This window comes from Sus scrofa, chromosome 7, assembly GCF_054392235.1.
Source record: "Sus scrofa isolate SSC_HxYL_T2T_F1_AM1 chromosome 7, Sscrofa_HxYL_maternal_Yorkshire_Landrace_v2.0, whole genome shotgun sequence".
Classification (NCBI taxonomy): Eukaryota; Metazoa; Chordata; class Mammalia; order Artiodactyla; family Suidae; genus Sus; species Sus scrofa.
The window spans coordinates 17,588,723-17,600,824 of record NC_139389.1 but is presented as its reverse complement, the minus strand read 5'-3'; the positions used below and the strand labels follow the sequence as shown (position 1 = coordinate 17,600,824).

The 12,102-nt window shown below is 36.1% G+C and overlaps 1 long non-coding RNA gene across 1 annotated transcript in view; it reads right to left on the bottom strand.

The window, feature by feature from the left end:
* The window catches only part of LOC100512907 (uncharacterized), a 1,315,914-nt gene that overhangs the window by 695,620 nt on the left and 608,192 nt on the right, over positions 1 to 12,102 (bottom strand). Inside the window, 1 exon segment of the long non-coding RNA NR_201444.1 lies at positions 4,391 to 4,454. This is a non-coding gene — a long non-coding RNA (uncharacterized LOC100512907).

The window sequence follows — 12,102 nt, the reverse complement described above, 5'->3', positions numbered from 1 at the left end:
TATAGATATTTATATTCTTACATTGAATGGTTTTTAATAATTTACGTATATATATTTCTAAGAGCAAAATAAAGGAAAAAAATTTAAAGAATTATGTCTATTGTCACAAAGGGTTGGAATAAAGTAGGAAGAGAGAAATCATTCATCTAAATATCAGGAAGAATTTGCTGATGGGGGGGATGTCAGATTGAGAAAAGGCATGATCTGTAGAGTTGTAATATTAGACTGGATAAAGAATTAAAACATCCATCACTGAAAATCATCCTTCACCTCCAGAGATGCAGACTAGCCAACATAATGAATAGTAGTGATATACACTGCTTGGGTACCAGGTGAGACTCAGTCAGGGCAAAGACAAATACTTCCAATTACATCACTCATGTGATACAAAGACCGAGGATAGACATAAATAACGAAATTATCATAAACCTAAAAGACAAAATACACATTCCTGGGTTTGTATCTACTCTTAGCTTCTACCCACATTTCTTACTGGTATCTGAAAATCTAATTTCCAACAAGGAAGCAAAATTTGAATATATCCATTTATTAGGACAGAGTGTGCTCTGTGAATTACAGAATATAAGGTGTGATGGGATCCTCTGGTAATGTTTGTGGAAGACAGATAAAATCAGCTCTCCATTATGATAAGCTGCCCCTCCTTTTACCTATTTCATTAATTCCACAAGTATTTACTAAGTGTTTACTATAATGTAGGCAATATGCTAGAACCTAGATGGTTTCTGCTCTCGTGAAGAATACAGTCTTGGAGTGGAAGGGGTAGGCATGAAATAATCTTTTGCTATATTACAATCTTCTATTCACTTGTCCATCATCCTCACTGAAGTGAGACTTTTTAGGTGAGAATGATGCCATATTTATTGTGACATCCCCAGAAACTAGCAGAGTGCACGACACAGAGCAGAAACATGGACATGCAAAAACTGTGGGATAACTAAGAATGAAGGAAAGTAGTTTGGTGAAAAGGGAAGACTATGGCTGATGAAGTTAAGTGATCGGGGTTAAAAAAAAGCAGCCACTGTGGAGAACAGTATGGAGGTACCTTAGAAATCTATACATGGAACTACCATATGATCCAGCAAGCTCACTTTGGGCATATAGCCAGACAAAACTTTCCTTAAAAGAGACACATGCACCGACATGTTCATTGCAGCTCTATTCACAATAGTCAAGACATGGAAACAACCCAAATGTCCATTAATAGATGACTGGATTAGAAAGATGTGGTATAAATACACAATGGAATACTACTCAGCCATAAAAAAGAAAGAAATAATGCCATTTGCAGCAACATGGATGGAACTAGAGACTCTCATACTGAGTGAAATAAGACAGAAAGAGAAAGACAAATACCATATGATATCACTCATATCTGGTATCTAACATACAGCACAAATGAACCTTTCCATAGAAAAGAAAATCATGGACTTGGAGAATGGACTTGTAGTTGCCTGGGGGAGGGGGAGGGAGTGGACGGGATTGGGAGCTTGGGGTTAACAGATGCAAACTATTGCTCTTGGAATGGATTAACAATGAGATCCTGCTGTGTAGCACTGAGAACTATGTCTGTATACTTACAACACAGCACGACAATGGGAAAAAAAATTATGTGTACATGTATGTGTAACTGGGTCCCCACGCTGACAGTGGGGGAAAAAAAAGTGTGTTGTGAGAAATAACAATAAAAAATTAAATTAAAAAAAATCATGTTCTCACGTTAACAGAATGCCACCATTTCGTCAGTTAAAATTAGACCTTCCGAAATTAAAACTTCAGAAAAATGATCTGTTACCATCAAAAGTTTACAAAATAGAATTTTAAAAAAGACCTCTTTTCATCAAAGACTGAACATATACTTACTCACACTTTAAGCTTAGTTTCAGGAGACCAATATTTCATTCCTAGCTCCACTCTGAAATTCTCTCACATGGAGGAATCATGTGACATTTGTACACCTAGGTTTTTCCACTTATAAACAGTAATGATTCTTCCTAATCATGGCTATGCAAGATTAAAACTGAAACATGCAAAGTACTTAAGGTGAAAAACTCTCATTTCTACATAAGCCCAACTCATATATATTTGTTTTCTACTTAGGAACATGAAGTAGATATTAATGTTGGGTAGACTGAGGAGAAGGAGTGACCCTTGTAAATACATAATCAAACAACTTATTTTCCAACAGCCTAGAAATAGTGGTCATGTACGACCCTGTGGCTCTAAGACCTAAGGAAGGTAGAGTATCTTCAGTCATTTCCTGACTCAGTCTTCTAACCTGGAAAAAGTAGGACCTTGCCAAGTCACCCAAAGCAGCCACAAAGAGGTTGGTTGTTCCAAATTCACTGAATTACAATTATGAATTCAACCATGAAATCTCAACTTTGACCTAAGCCATTGATTTAGTATTTCTAAAATTACTCTGTTTTCTGTATTTATGACACTTCTAATGACATCTTCTTATGCATTGAATGTACTATGCTAATTTGAGAATCACACCCTCACCCAGAACAAGAATCCCGAAGCTACTGCTGCCCCCAGAGGAATAAACAACCTTTAGGAAACCAACAGAGGAAGTCATAAAAGGTCCTTTGGTCTAGCCCACTGTACTTAGCAGGTAAGTAAGTAATCCATCCAAGACAGAAAGTTTTGGGGCAGAAGCTAATTGATACCAACTATGTTATTGACAAAAAATGATAACAGTCAACATTTACTGAGTGCTGACTCTGAACCAAGCCCATGCGCTTTTCACATTATCTCATTTAATCCTCAAAACAAATCTTTTTTTCCTTTATCAGCCACACCCACAGTATATGGACTTTCCAGGGCCAGGGATAGAATCTGAGCCTCATCTGTGACCTACGCCACTGCTATGGCAACACTGGATCCTTAACCTGTTGTACCGGGCAGGGGCTAGAACCAGCAACGCCACAGAGACAAGCCAGATCATTAATCCGCTGTGCCACAGTGAGAACTTCCAAAACAAATCTTGTAAGATAGGCATAATTCGTTTTTGGCTGTGGAAGTTCCCAGGCTCGGGATGGAACCCGAGCCACAGCAGTGACAACGCCAAATCCCTAGCCACTAGGCCTCCAGAGAACTTCAAAAGGTGCAATTTTTAATCTCCATTTTATTGTGAAGAAAATATAGTACAGATAAAAATCAGTGGAGGACTCCAGCTAATTTAATTGGAAATTGGAAAGTATTTGTGGTAAGGGCAAAGAAAAAAAATTAGGAGGAAGAATGGAGGAGGGCCAAATACAGCCCAGATGCTGCTTCAGAAAGGACGCTGACTCTGGCCTCTGATCTACCACTAGATTCCCAATTCCAAACAGTGTCAGGACAAAACCTCTACCTCACCCTGCACCTCGTGTCATTTCCTCAAGCTCCAGAGTCCTGGGGAAGAGTTGGGCTTATATCAAGTGTCTCTACATTTCTTGGCAGGAGACAGGAAAAGGCTCTATTTATTCAACTCACTCACATGGACTTTTGGCTTCCTTAGTGGGAAATACGATCTTCTTTTTTGAAATAATCTTCAGATTTCCCCCCAAATGGGAAACCAGTTTAGACAATGAAAATGTCACCTACATCACTCTCAATAGTTGATGGGTATGAATATTGTTGCACTGTGCTTTTTAGTCCTATTAACATAAACTTCTCACCTACTCATGATGCGATCCTTTTATTATACCGATTCTGATCCACAAAAGAAAATGTGACTTCCCTTAAAAAGGCTGTGGATAGCAAGAGAAATAAGGCTTCATATACTTGTTGGTAACCTACATCTTTCCTTCAAATGAAGAGTTGAGACTAATAACTTTTCTCTCCATCTCTCTGGGTCTTTTCTATCCCTCAGCCAAATGGTAATTTCTCAGGAATGAGTTATAATATTGTTTCTACCTGCCCATTTCCATATTGCTAAATTACTTCTAACTTTAATGAGTGATCCTCCAGCAGATTAATTATTCACTTGAAAAATATCTGATGTTCCCCAACCTATAGATTTATTATTAACTTATAAATGTTAACAGCGGATGCTGCCACCATCCAGCTTCATCAATAATGGATTGTTTTATTTTTTCAATGATTTTTTTTATACTATTGATTGTAAATGGATTTGACCTGAAGGGCCTTAAGATTTTTCCATTAAAAATGAAAGCAAGCAAAGGCTCAATGTGGAATAACATTTTTAAAATATATTCATGATTGACTGTACCCTGATGACCTTAGCAAATTGAGGGTGATGTTACCAGCTTCCTCTACCGTAGAAAATGGTCCAAAAGATGAATTTACAGAGTGTATGAAAAATTATTCTAAATTTAGTGTCAGCAATGAGGAACCATAATATAAAATGAAAAATACTAAGTCCTACCAGCATCTTCACCATGAACCCACTGTGTGACTCTGTTAAAACGAATCCATGCTGCAAGTTAGGCCTAAAAAAGAAAAAAGTATCACGTAGTAAGAAAAACTCAGAAAACTGCATTGTAAGTCATTATGTGTTAGGTGTGTGAAATGAAAGAGCATCATAAAAGTAAAACATGTTGACCAAGGGAAAGAATAAAATGTTTGAGAGCTATGAATAGGAAAAAAAAAAATCGGCCTCTTTATGTTTAGATATTTCACAGTGGCAAAAAGTAAACTTCCATCAGCCAGAAAAGCCAGTCATTCACCATGGAGTAGGTCTTTGCTTCATTTTGCTTTTATTACCATATATCTTTTTTTTTTTTTTTTTTAGCATGGGGAAAGCAAGTAAGAATAAATTTAGTATGTAGATGTCCCTTTTATTTATTCATTAAGGCATCAAACATTTATGGAGCAAAGGTTATGTGAAAACACCAGAGTAACCTATGACAGGGGTGTTGACATGACTGTCTTTGCTTTCAGAGTGCTTACAGTCTATCGGTAGAAATACAATATGTAAATAATAATATATTAATATTATATACAATATTAAAGATGCAGGTAAGCACTAGGGAAGTTCAGAAAACATTTTCATTCTGAACAGGGTTTTCATTTTAATTTTTAAATTAAAATCAAAATCTTTACTATTTTGAAATGGTATTTTGTTCTCCTATAGAAACAGTTTGGATCTGGGTTATGCATTAACTTGCAACTGTAAAGTATCAGAAATGATCAATCTAGGGAGATGGAAAAATCACATAAATTCTAAAGGTCTTAAAAACAATTCTCAAAGGTAAAATCTTGTCCTACAATCCCTGTATTATGATTTCACACCACCACTTTATGGCATGTAAATCTTAGGAACTATAAGGGAAGGTTATAAATTGCTTGATCCCATAAGATATCCAGATGTCCTTGGGTAGACCTTTCTATGACTCAGTCTCTCAACTGTAACAAAAAGGAGTTAAATTCAAAATCTCTACGACCCTTTCAAGGTCTAATGTCCTGAGATTCAAAGACTTTTTACATAGGCCATTTTTCATACAACTAATTTTCATTCCATGAATAAATGTAGTTAGGTTGCCAGTTCCACATAAAGGGATCATATAGAAGTAATTGGATCCCCATGGAAAAGCAATGCCCTATGTATGTCTCATGCCTCATAAATAGTATACTGTGAGCATGTGCGGATCCTATGCACAGTAATGAAAGACTTGAAATCTCCTTATTTATCCCCTAACTATTTTTTCTTATTAGAGATACACAGATTCTACTCATTTGCAGCCTGTTGACACAAAACAGAGAACATAACCTTATAAACATGCCACTTCTTAGTGAAAATGGGACTTGTATGCAAGGACTGGGTGGGTACCAAGATAGCAGAATGGCCAAATAAATTTTAATAAAAGGAATTCTAATATGAAATTCATGGTTCTATTTATTTACATGATATACTCCAGTCTCCATCTCCACTAAATCTTCAACATATCTGCCAACTTTGAGTAAGTATTTCTGTGCCTTTTGCTGTTGGTTGTGTATATATTGAAAAGGGCTAAACCTCATATTGAGATGATGATGTAGCAAAACACATCACATCAATATATGGAGCAGCCAGGTGTTTGAAAGAACTCTTTTAATAACACGTACTACTTTCTTCTTTGTACTTTATATTATGCAGGCTTTCTTCTCTTACACAGTTAAGTTAGTAGAAGGAGAAGGTCCATGCCTGATTTATTTTATATCTGTCACTGTGTTTCTAACATTGCTCTTCCTCAGAAAGTAGATGCCCAATAAATATTTCCTGCATGATGCATTAGACACAGATCTATCTAAGCACAGGGGAAGCAATGAATCTTGCTGGTGATGACCCCATCAAAATGCACAATTTTCATGAACGGGACCCTTGAGGTCTTAATCCTTTTGGCTTTCTATGAGATATTTTGATGGCTTTGAAATTAACTGTCTGTTTATTTTAAGGTATGTTTATCAGACTTGCCTATCAGACACTGAAGATTTAATTTTTAGGGCATTTCTTCTCTTTAACTCAAAGTGAGATAGTGACACAGAACAGAAGGACTTTGGATGCTGGTGCAATACTGGTGATCCCTCCATTAATGATATCTCTTGTCTGAATAAGCATACAAATAGTAGTACACTAATTGTACATCCCTCCCTGTTTCAATATATACTCCTTCTGATGACAGACAAGGCATTCCTTCACTTGAAGGCAATGGGTATGAAAACAACTTCACCCTTAAGTTTTATAGGTAATGAATTTGAAATACACATATATAAAAATACAAAGCAAAGGCATCATCTATGATTTGTCATGTTGGCAGAGAAATTTTGACATTTTTCATGCTCAATGTTGATCATAATATGAGGGAGGACGAAGGGGGAACATAATAGCACATGTTCCACCCAATTGGGGTTAGAAAATAACTGAAAATCTCCATCATTTTTCAGTGGACAGAAAATAAGCATTATATCTTCACTCTATGATTCCCCTAGATCATGATAAAGCTACCCTTCTTCCCCTGAATTAGTCAGTTTACCTGCTGTCCCCTGGGAACAACCAATAGCTTCATGGAGAAGAACTGCATTTTATTTCATAATTCTTAAGATGATGTAATCACTGGTCAAGAATATTTATAAGCAGTGAAGAAGAAATCAGGCTTCATAATGAATTAACAAATTGTACTTGTAATGAGAAAAGAGAAGAGAGAATAATACCCCTGGGATTTTTCATGAACATTAAGATCATAAACTTTTCTCTTTCTCCCAAGTATGGAACAACAGACTAATGTGACTGATGGAGATCAGACTGAGAATTTAATTTGGGGAAGGTTAAGCAGACTCATGATGGTAAAACTCTTGACAATTTCGTTTTGGTTAAGGGTAGTGATCTAGATAGATGGCTCTTTTCTTTAGGAAAAAAAAAAAAGATGATGTTTCCATAAGACAGAAAAAAACGGGAGGCAAAATAACACGAATATCTTCCAATTTTAAGATGGTGGTTTATTAACATCTCTCCTTATCTCCCATTTCTGATTAAGTTAATGTTAAGATCTCGAAAGTTAATATATATGACAAGGAACTCTGAATGCAGTTAAGTTGGGCAGGGGTGAAAAGGACACAAATAGAAGATGTCCAGAACTGTGATCCCCAAAAAAGTGGGGGGGCGGAAGATTTCTCCAGTTAGATGAATGCTATCAAGGTCCAAAACAGAATTCTCTTAATCAGAACAAAAACTAAGGTAAGAGGGTTGGCTACAGAGGCACCTTAAAACCTCTTTGACCCCCTCAAAGTGGCAGGACTGTAAAGACAAACCATTATTACATATTTTAAAATGAGTAATAGGACATCCTGCATCCAGAGCAGCATGTTAAGAAGCTTGCAAATCATCGCTCCATCCTAACAAGTGAAAACTGAAAAATTAATAACTCTTCCTAGATCTGTAAGAGAAGTGAGGTCACCGGACAAACCACTGTCCCCCAAATGCAGAATGAATAAAGAGAATCAGAGCACCGTCTTTGGGAACCAGTATGGGGTAGGAAACCTGAACTGTAGTTGGTGAGTTTCTGGAAGCCTAAAGTGAACAACTTTGAGAAGTAAAAACTCCAGAGGTCTCTAGTCATTGAGGACCCCCACATTTTTGTGAGATTTTTACTTCTTGTATCTCTACTAGGCTCTCACAATGAACAGTAGGAAAAAAATCTCATGCTTCTAGTTGGGGAAAGGAAAAAGAAACCCTTTTGAAATATGCTGGAGCATTCTGTCACTTTTTTTTGCCACATTTGTGGCATGTGGAAGTTCATAGGCCAGTGATTGAACCCAAACCACAGCAATAACCTGAGCCACAGCAGTGACAAAACCAAGTCCTTAATCTGCTGAGCCAATAGGGAACTATTCTGTTCCTCCTAACAAGGCACTCCCTCAGCAGAAACTATTTAACTGGAGCCTAACTGACCTGAGGGCAGGGAAATATTCACCTCCAGCCTCTGTGGCCATCCTGTCCCACCTAAGGCAGTGAGCAGAGAGAGGAGGAGGGAGAAGCATGTGTGAAGTTCAGAGTCCAGAGGTATAGGTTCCCGAAAAGACTATAATTTAATCATATAACTATAAAATGCTTTTCTTCACCATCCATCTTACCACCATCACATTACTAAAGGGTTATTTACAGTAGTTCCTTTTAGTCAGTATATTATACCTGGTTATCAAGAAAAACTAAAAAAATATTAAATGGCAAAAACCACAGTTGGAAGAGATGGAGCAAGAAGCAGAACCAGACTCAGATGGCAGATGTGTTAGAATGATCAAATTGAGAATTTAAAGCAACTATGATTAATATGGAAACATCTCTAAAAAGATAAAGTAGACAGCACACTAGACTAGATGGGCAATGTAAGCAGAGAGGAAATTCTAAGAAAGAATCAAAAAGAAATGCTAGAGATCAAAAAACACTGTAACAGAAATGAAGAATGCCTTAATGGGCTTTCTAGTAAATTGGACATGATTGACAAAAGAATCTTTGAGCTTAAAGATATCTTAATAGAAAGCTCTGAAACTGAGAAGAAAAATAGACTTAAAAGAAAAAGGACAGAGTATCCAAGACTTATGGGACACATTAAAAAGATGTAAAATATGTATTATGGGAATACCAGAAGGAGAATAAAGAGAGAAAGGAACAGAAGAAATATTTGAAACAATAATGACAGAGAATGTTCCAGAATTAATGTCAAACATCAAACTACAGACCCACCATGAAGAAAAACTCAGCAAACACCATGCAGGATAAACGCAAAAACAAACAAAAATATATCTAGGTGTATTATATTCAAACTACAGAAAATAAAGGATAAAGAAAAAATCCTAAAAGAAATCAGAGGAGAAAATCATCTTACCTATAGAAGAGCAACGATAAAAATTATATCTGACTTCTTCTTAGAAGCTATGTAAACAAAAAGAAAATGAAACGAGAGAAATATTAAAGAATGACAGAAAAAAACCCACCAACCTAGAATTCTTTACCTTGTGAAGAAGTACTAAAAACTTTCTCAGACAAAAACTTAAAAAAAATGTGTTGCCAGTAGACCTGCCTTTTAAGAATGTTTAAAAGAAAGGTTCTTTAGAAAGAAGGAAAATGATATACATCAGAGACCTGGATCTACATAAAGAAAGAGTATCAGAGAAGAAATAAATAAACAGTAAACGATTGTTTCTATAGACAATGAGTGGGTAACAAAAACTCGCTATAAATGTAGACATATCATTACTAAATCAAAGGATAAAAATGAGGCCTTATGGTCATAACTGCTATTTAAGAGCATTACTATCTTTATTCTCTATAGGTGGATCAGTCAAACCTGGAAAACAATACTGGTATTTTTTTATGTGACCTTTTCTTTTTGCCATATAATTTAGGCTTATTTTGGCTATTAATTTTTTTATGTTGTATACTTTTAAAATGAGTAATAGTCAAAGTGAACAAGTACAGCATATTTTAACTCTCTTCAAAAATCAATAAAGGAATAAGGAAAACAAATGGCAAAGTACACCCTTGAAAACATGTTTCTACAGATTAAACTTCACGACCTATACCATTTCCAAGAATTCAAATGAAATTAAAAAAATACCAAGTCTATAAAAGAAGAGATCACAAGTGAGATAGGGATTGAAGAAAGGCATGAGGAGGCCTCAGATGAGGAAATTAAAAAAAAAAGGATTTGGCAAAACTTAAGAGAGAAGATACAAATAATAAAACTGTCACAAAATAAAGTCTGCATGCGAAGCAACAAAATGGAGAAGAGGGATGTCAAAGAAAAGATAAATAGAAGTGAAAAAATGATCAAAGAATTTCTAAAGAAAATGACATGTACATTATACAGATAAAGGTGATTCAACTTAGGCATAATTGGTGTCCCTAAAAGGTGAGAAAAATGAATAAAAGACATTTTATTGTTTTTAATTCAAAAAAACTTCAGAGGAGTTCCCATCATGGCTCAGTGTTTAATGAACCTGACTAGGAACCATGAGGTTGCGGGTTCAATACCTGGCCTCACTCAGTGGGTTAAGGATCCGGCATTTCTGTGAGCTGTGGTGTAGGTGGCAGATGCAGCTTGGATCCTGCATTGCTGTGGCTGTGGCTGTGGCTGAGGCCGGCTATAGCTCTGATTAGACCCCTAGCCTGGGACCCTCCATATGCCACAGGAGCGGCCCTAGAAAAGACAAAAAGACAACAACAACAACAACACAAAAGACTTCAGAAACATAAGATGATTGAATCCATAATTTTAAGAAGCATTTGATATTTCAGGAAAAAAAGTTACCAAATAATTAACAATTAGACCCAATAATAAAAGTATTCAACTACTGGACTTAAAATATAAAGAAACAATCTTGTAAAACAGAGCAGGGAAACCAAGGCACTTTAATGGGGAAAATAATCAGACAGTTCTCAGAATGTCTTACAGCAGGTAAAGCTATATGCATGAGGCCACAGGGAAAGAGAGTATGGTCCTAAATTAATATACCCAGCCAACATATCAACAAACCATGCAAGTATAAGATGGACATTTTCAGCATATATTAATGCAGTCATAGTTTTCATAAGCTTTTCTTAAAGAATCAACTAGATTTGTCTTCCTGATGAGCTAAAATATTTCCCATTTGGCCCTTTGCAGAACAGGTTTTATGTCTCCCTCAATTTAGATGGGGAGAGAGGAGGGAAGGTAGCACTACCTAGAAAACTTTTGTCCTATATCATTACATGAAAAAGTCTAAGACACTGTAATAACAAATAGAAAGAAAGAGGAGTTCCCATCATGGCTCAGCAGAAATGAATCTCACCAGCATCCATAAGGATGCAGGTTCAATCCCTGGCCTTGCTCAGTGGGTTAAGGATCCGGTGTTTCTGTGAGCTGTGGTGTAGGTGGCTCAGATCCTGCATTGCTGAGGCTATGGTGTAGGCCAGCAGCTACAGCTCCTATTTTACCCCTGGCCTAGAACCTCCATTTGCCCCGGGTGTGGTCCTAAAAAAGACAAACAAACAAACAAAAAACAGTAGAAAGAAAAATGGCAGGAAATAGCAGTTGTATCTGCCTAGTAGTAATTCAGCTCTCTTATTTTTCTATATGTTTTAACTTGGGTGGAAATGTGGTTGCCATAATTTATTTTACTTTTACTTTTATCTCATGGCACTAATTTTCTGCATTATTAGAATACAGTAACCACAAGATCATGGAAAGGTGATATGAAAACTAAGATAATATGAAATAAAATTCAATTTCAAGATATGGACAAATCTACCTAAAGCATGACAAGCTTGCCTGCATGAAACTGGTCATTTAAATTCCACAAAGGAAAAGAAAATTACATAATCTGTGAGAGACTGTTTATGATCACTAACCAACAAATAAAAATACTACCTTACACTCACATAAAATGTTCTAGTTTACAGACATTATCTCATTTAATTATACACTAAGAAGGTAAAATCTTATATCCTTTTCAAAATGGAGAAAGGAAGATGAGAGATTAAAGCACCAGGGTCAAAGAGATTTCAAGGGTATGAAATAGGAACAGAAAACAGAATTTTCATTAAGGTCATTATTGCATCCACTTCAGAAATATATAAAAGCTTTTTGGTTTCTCTTGAGGTAAGTAGAACTTTAAACACAT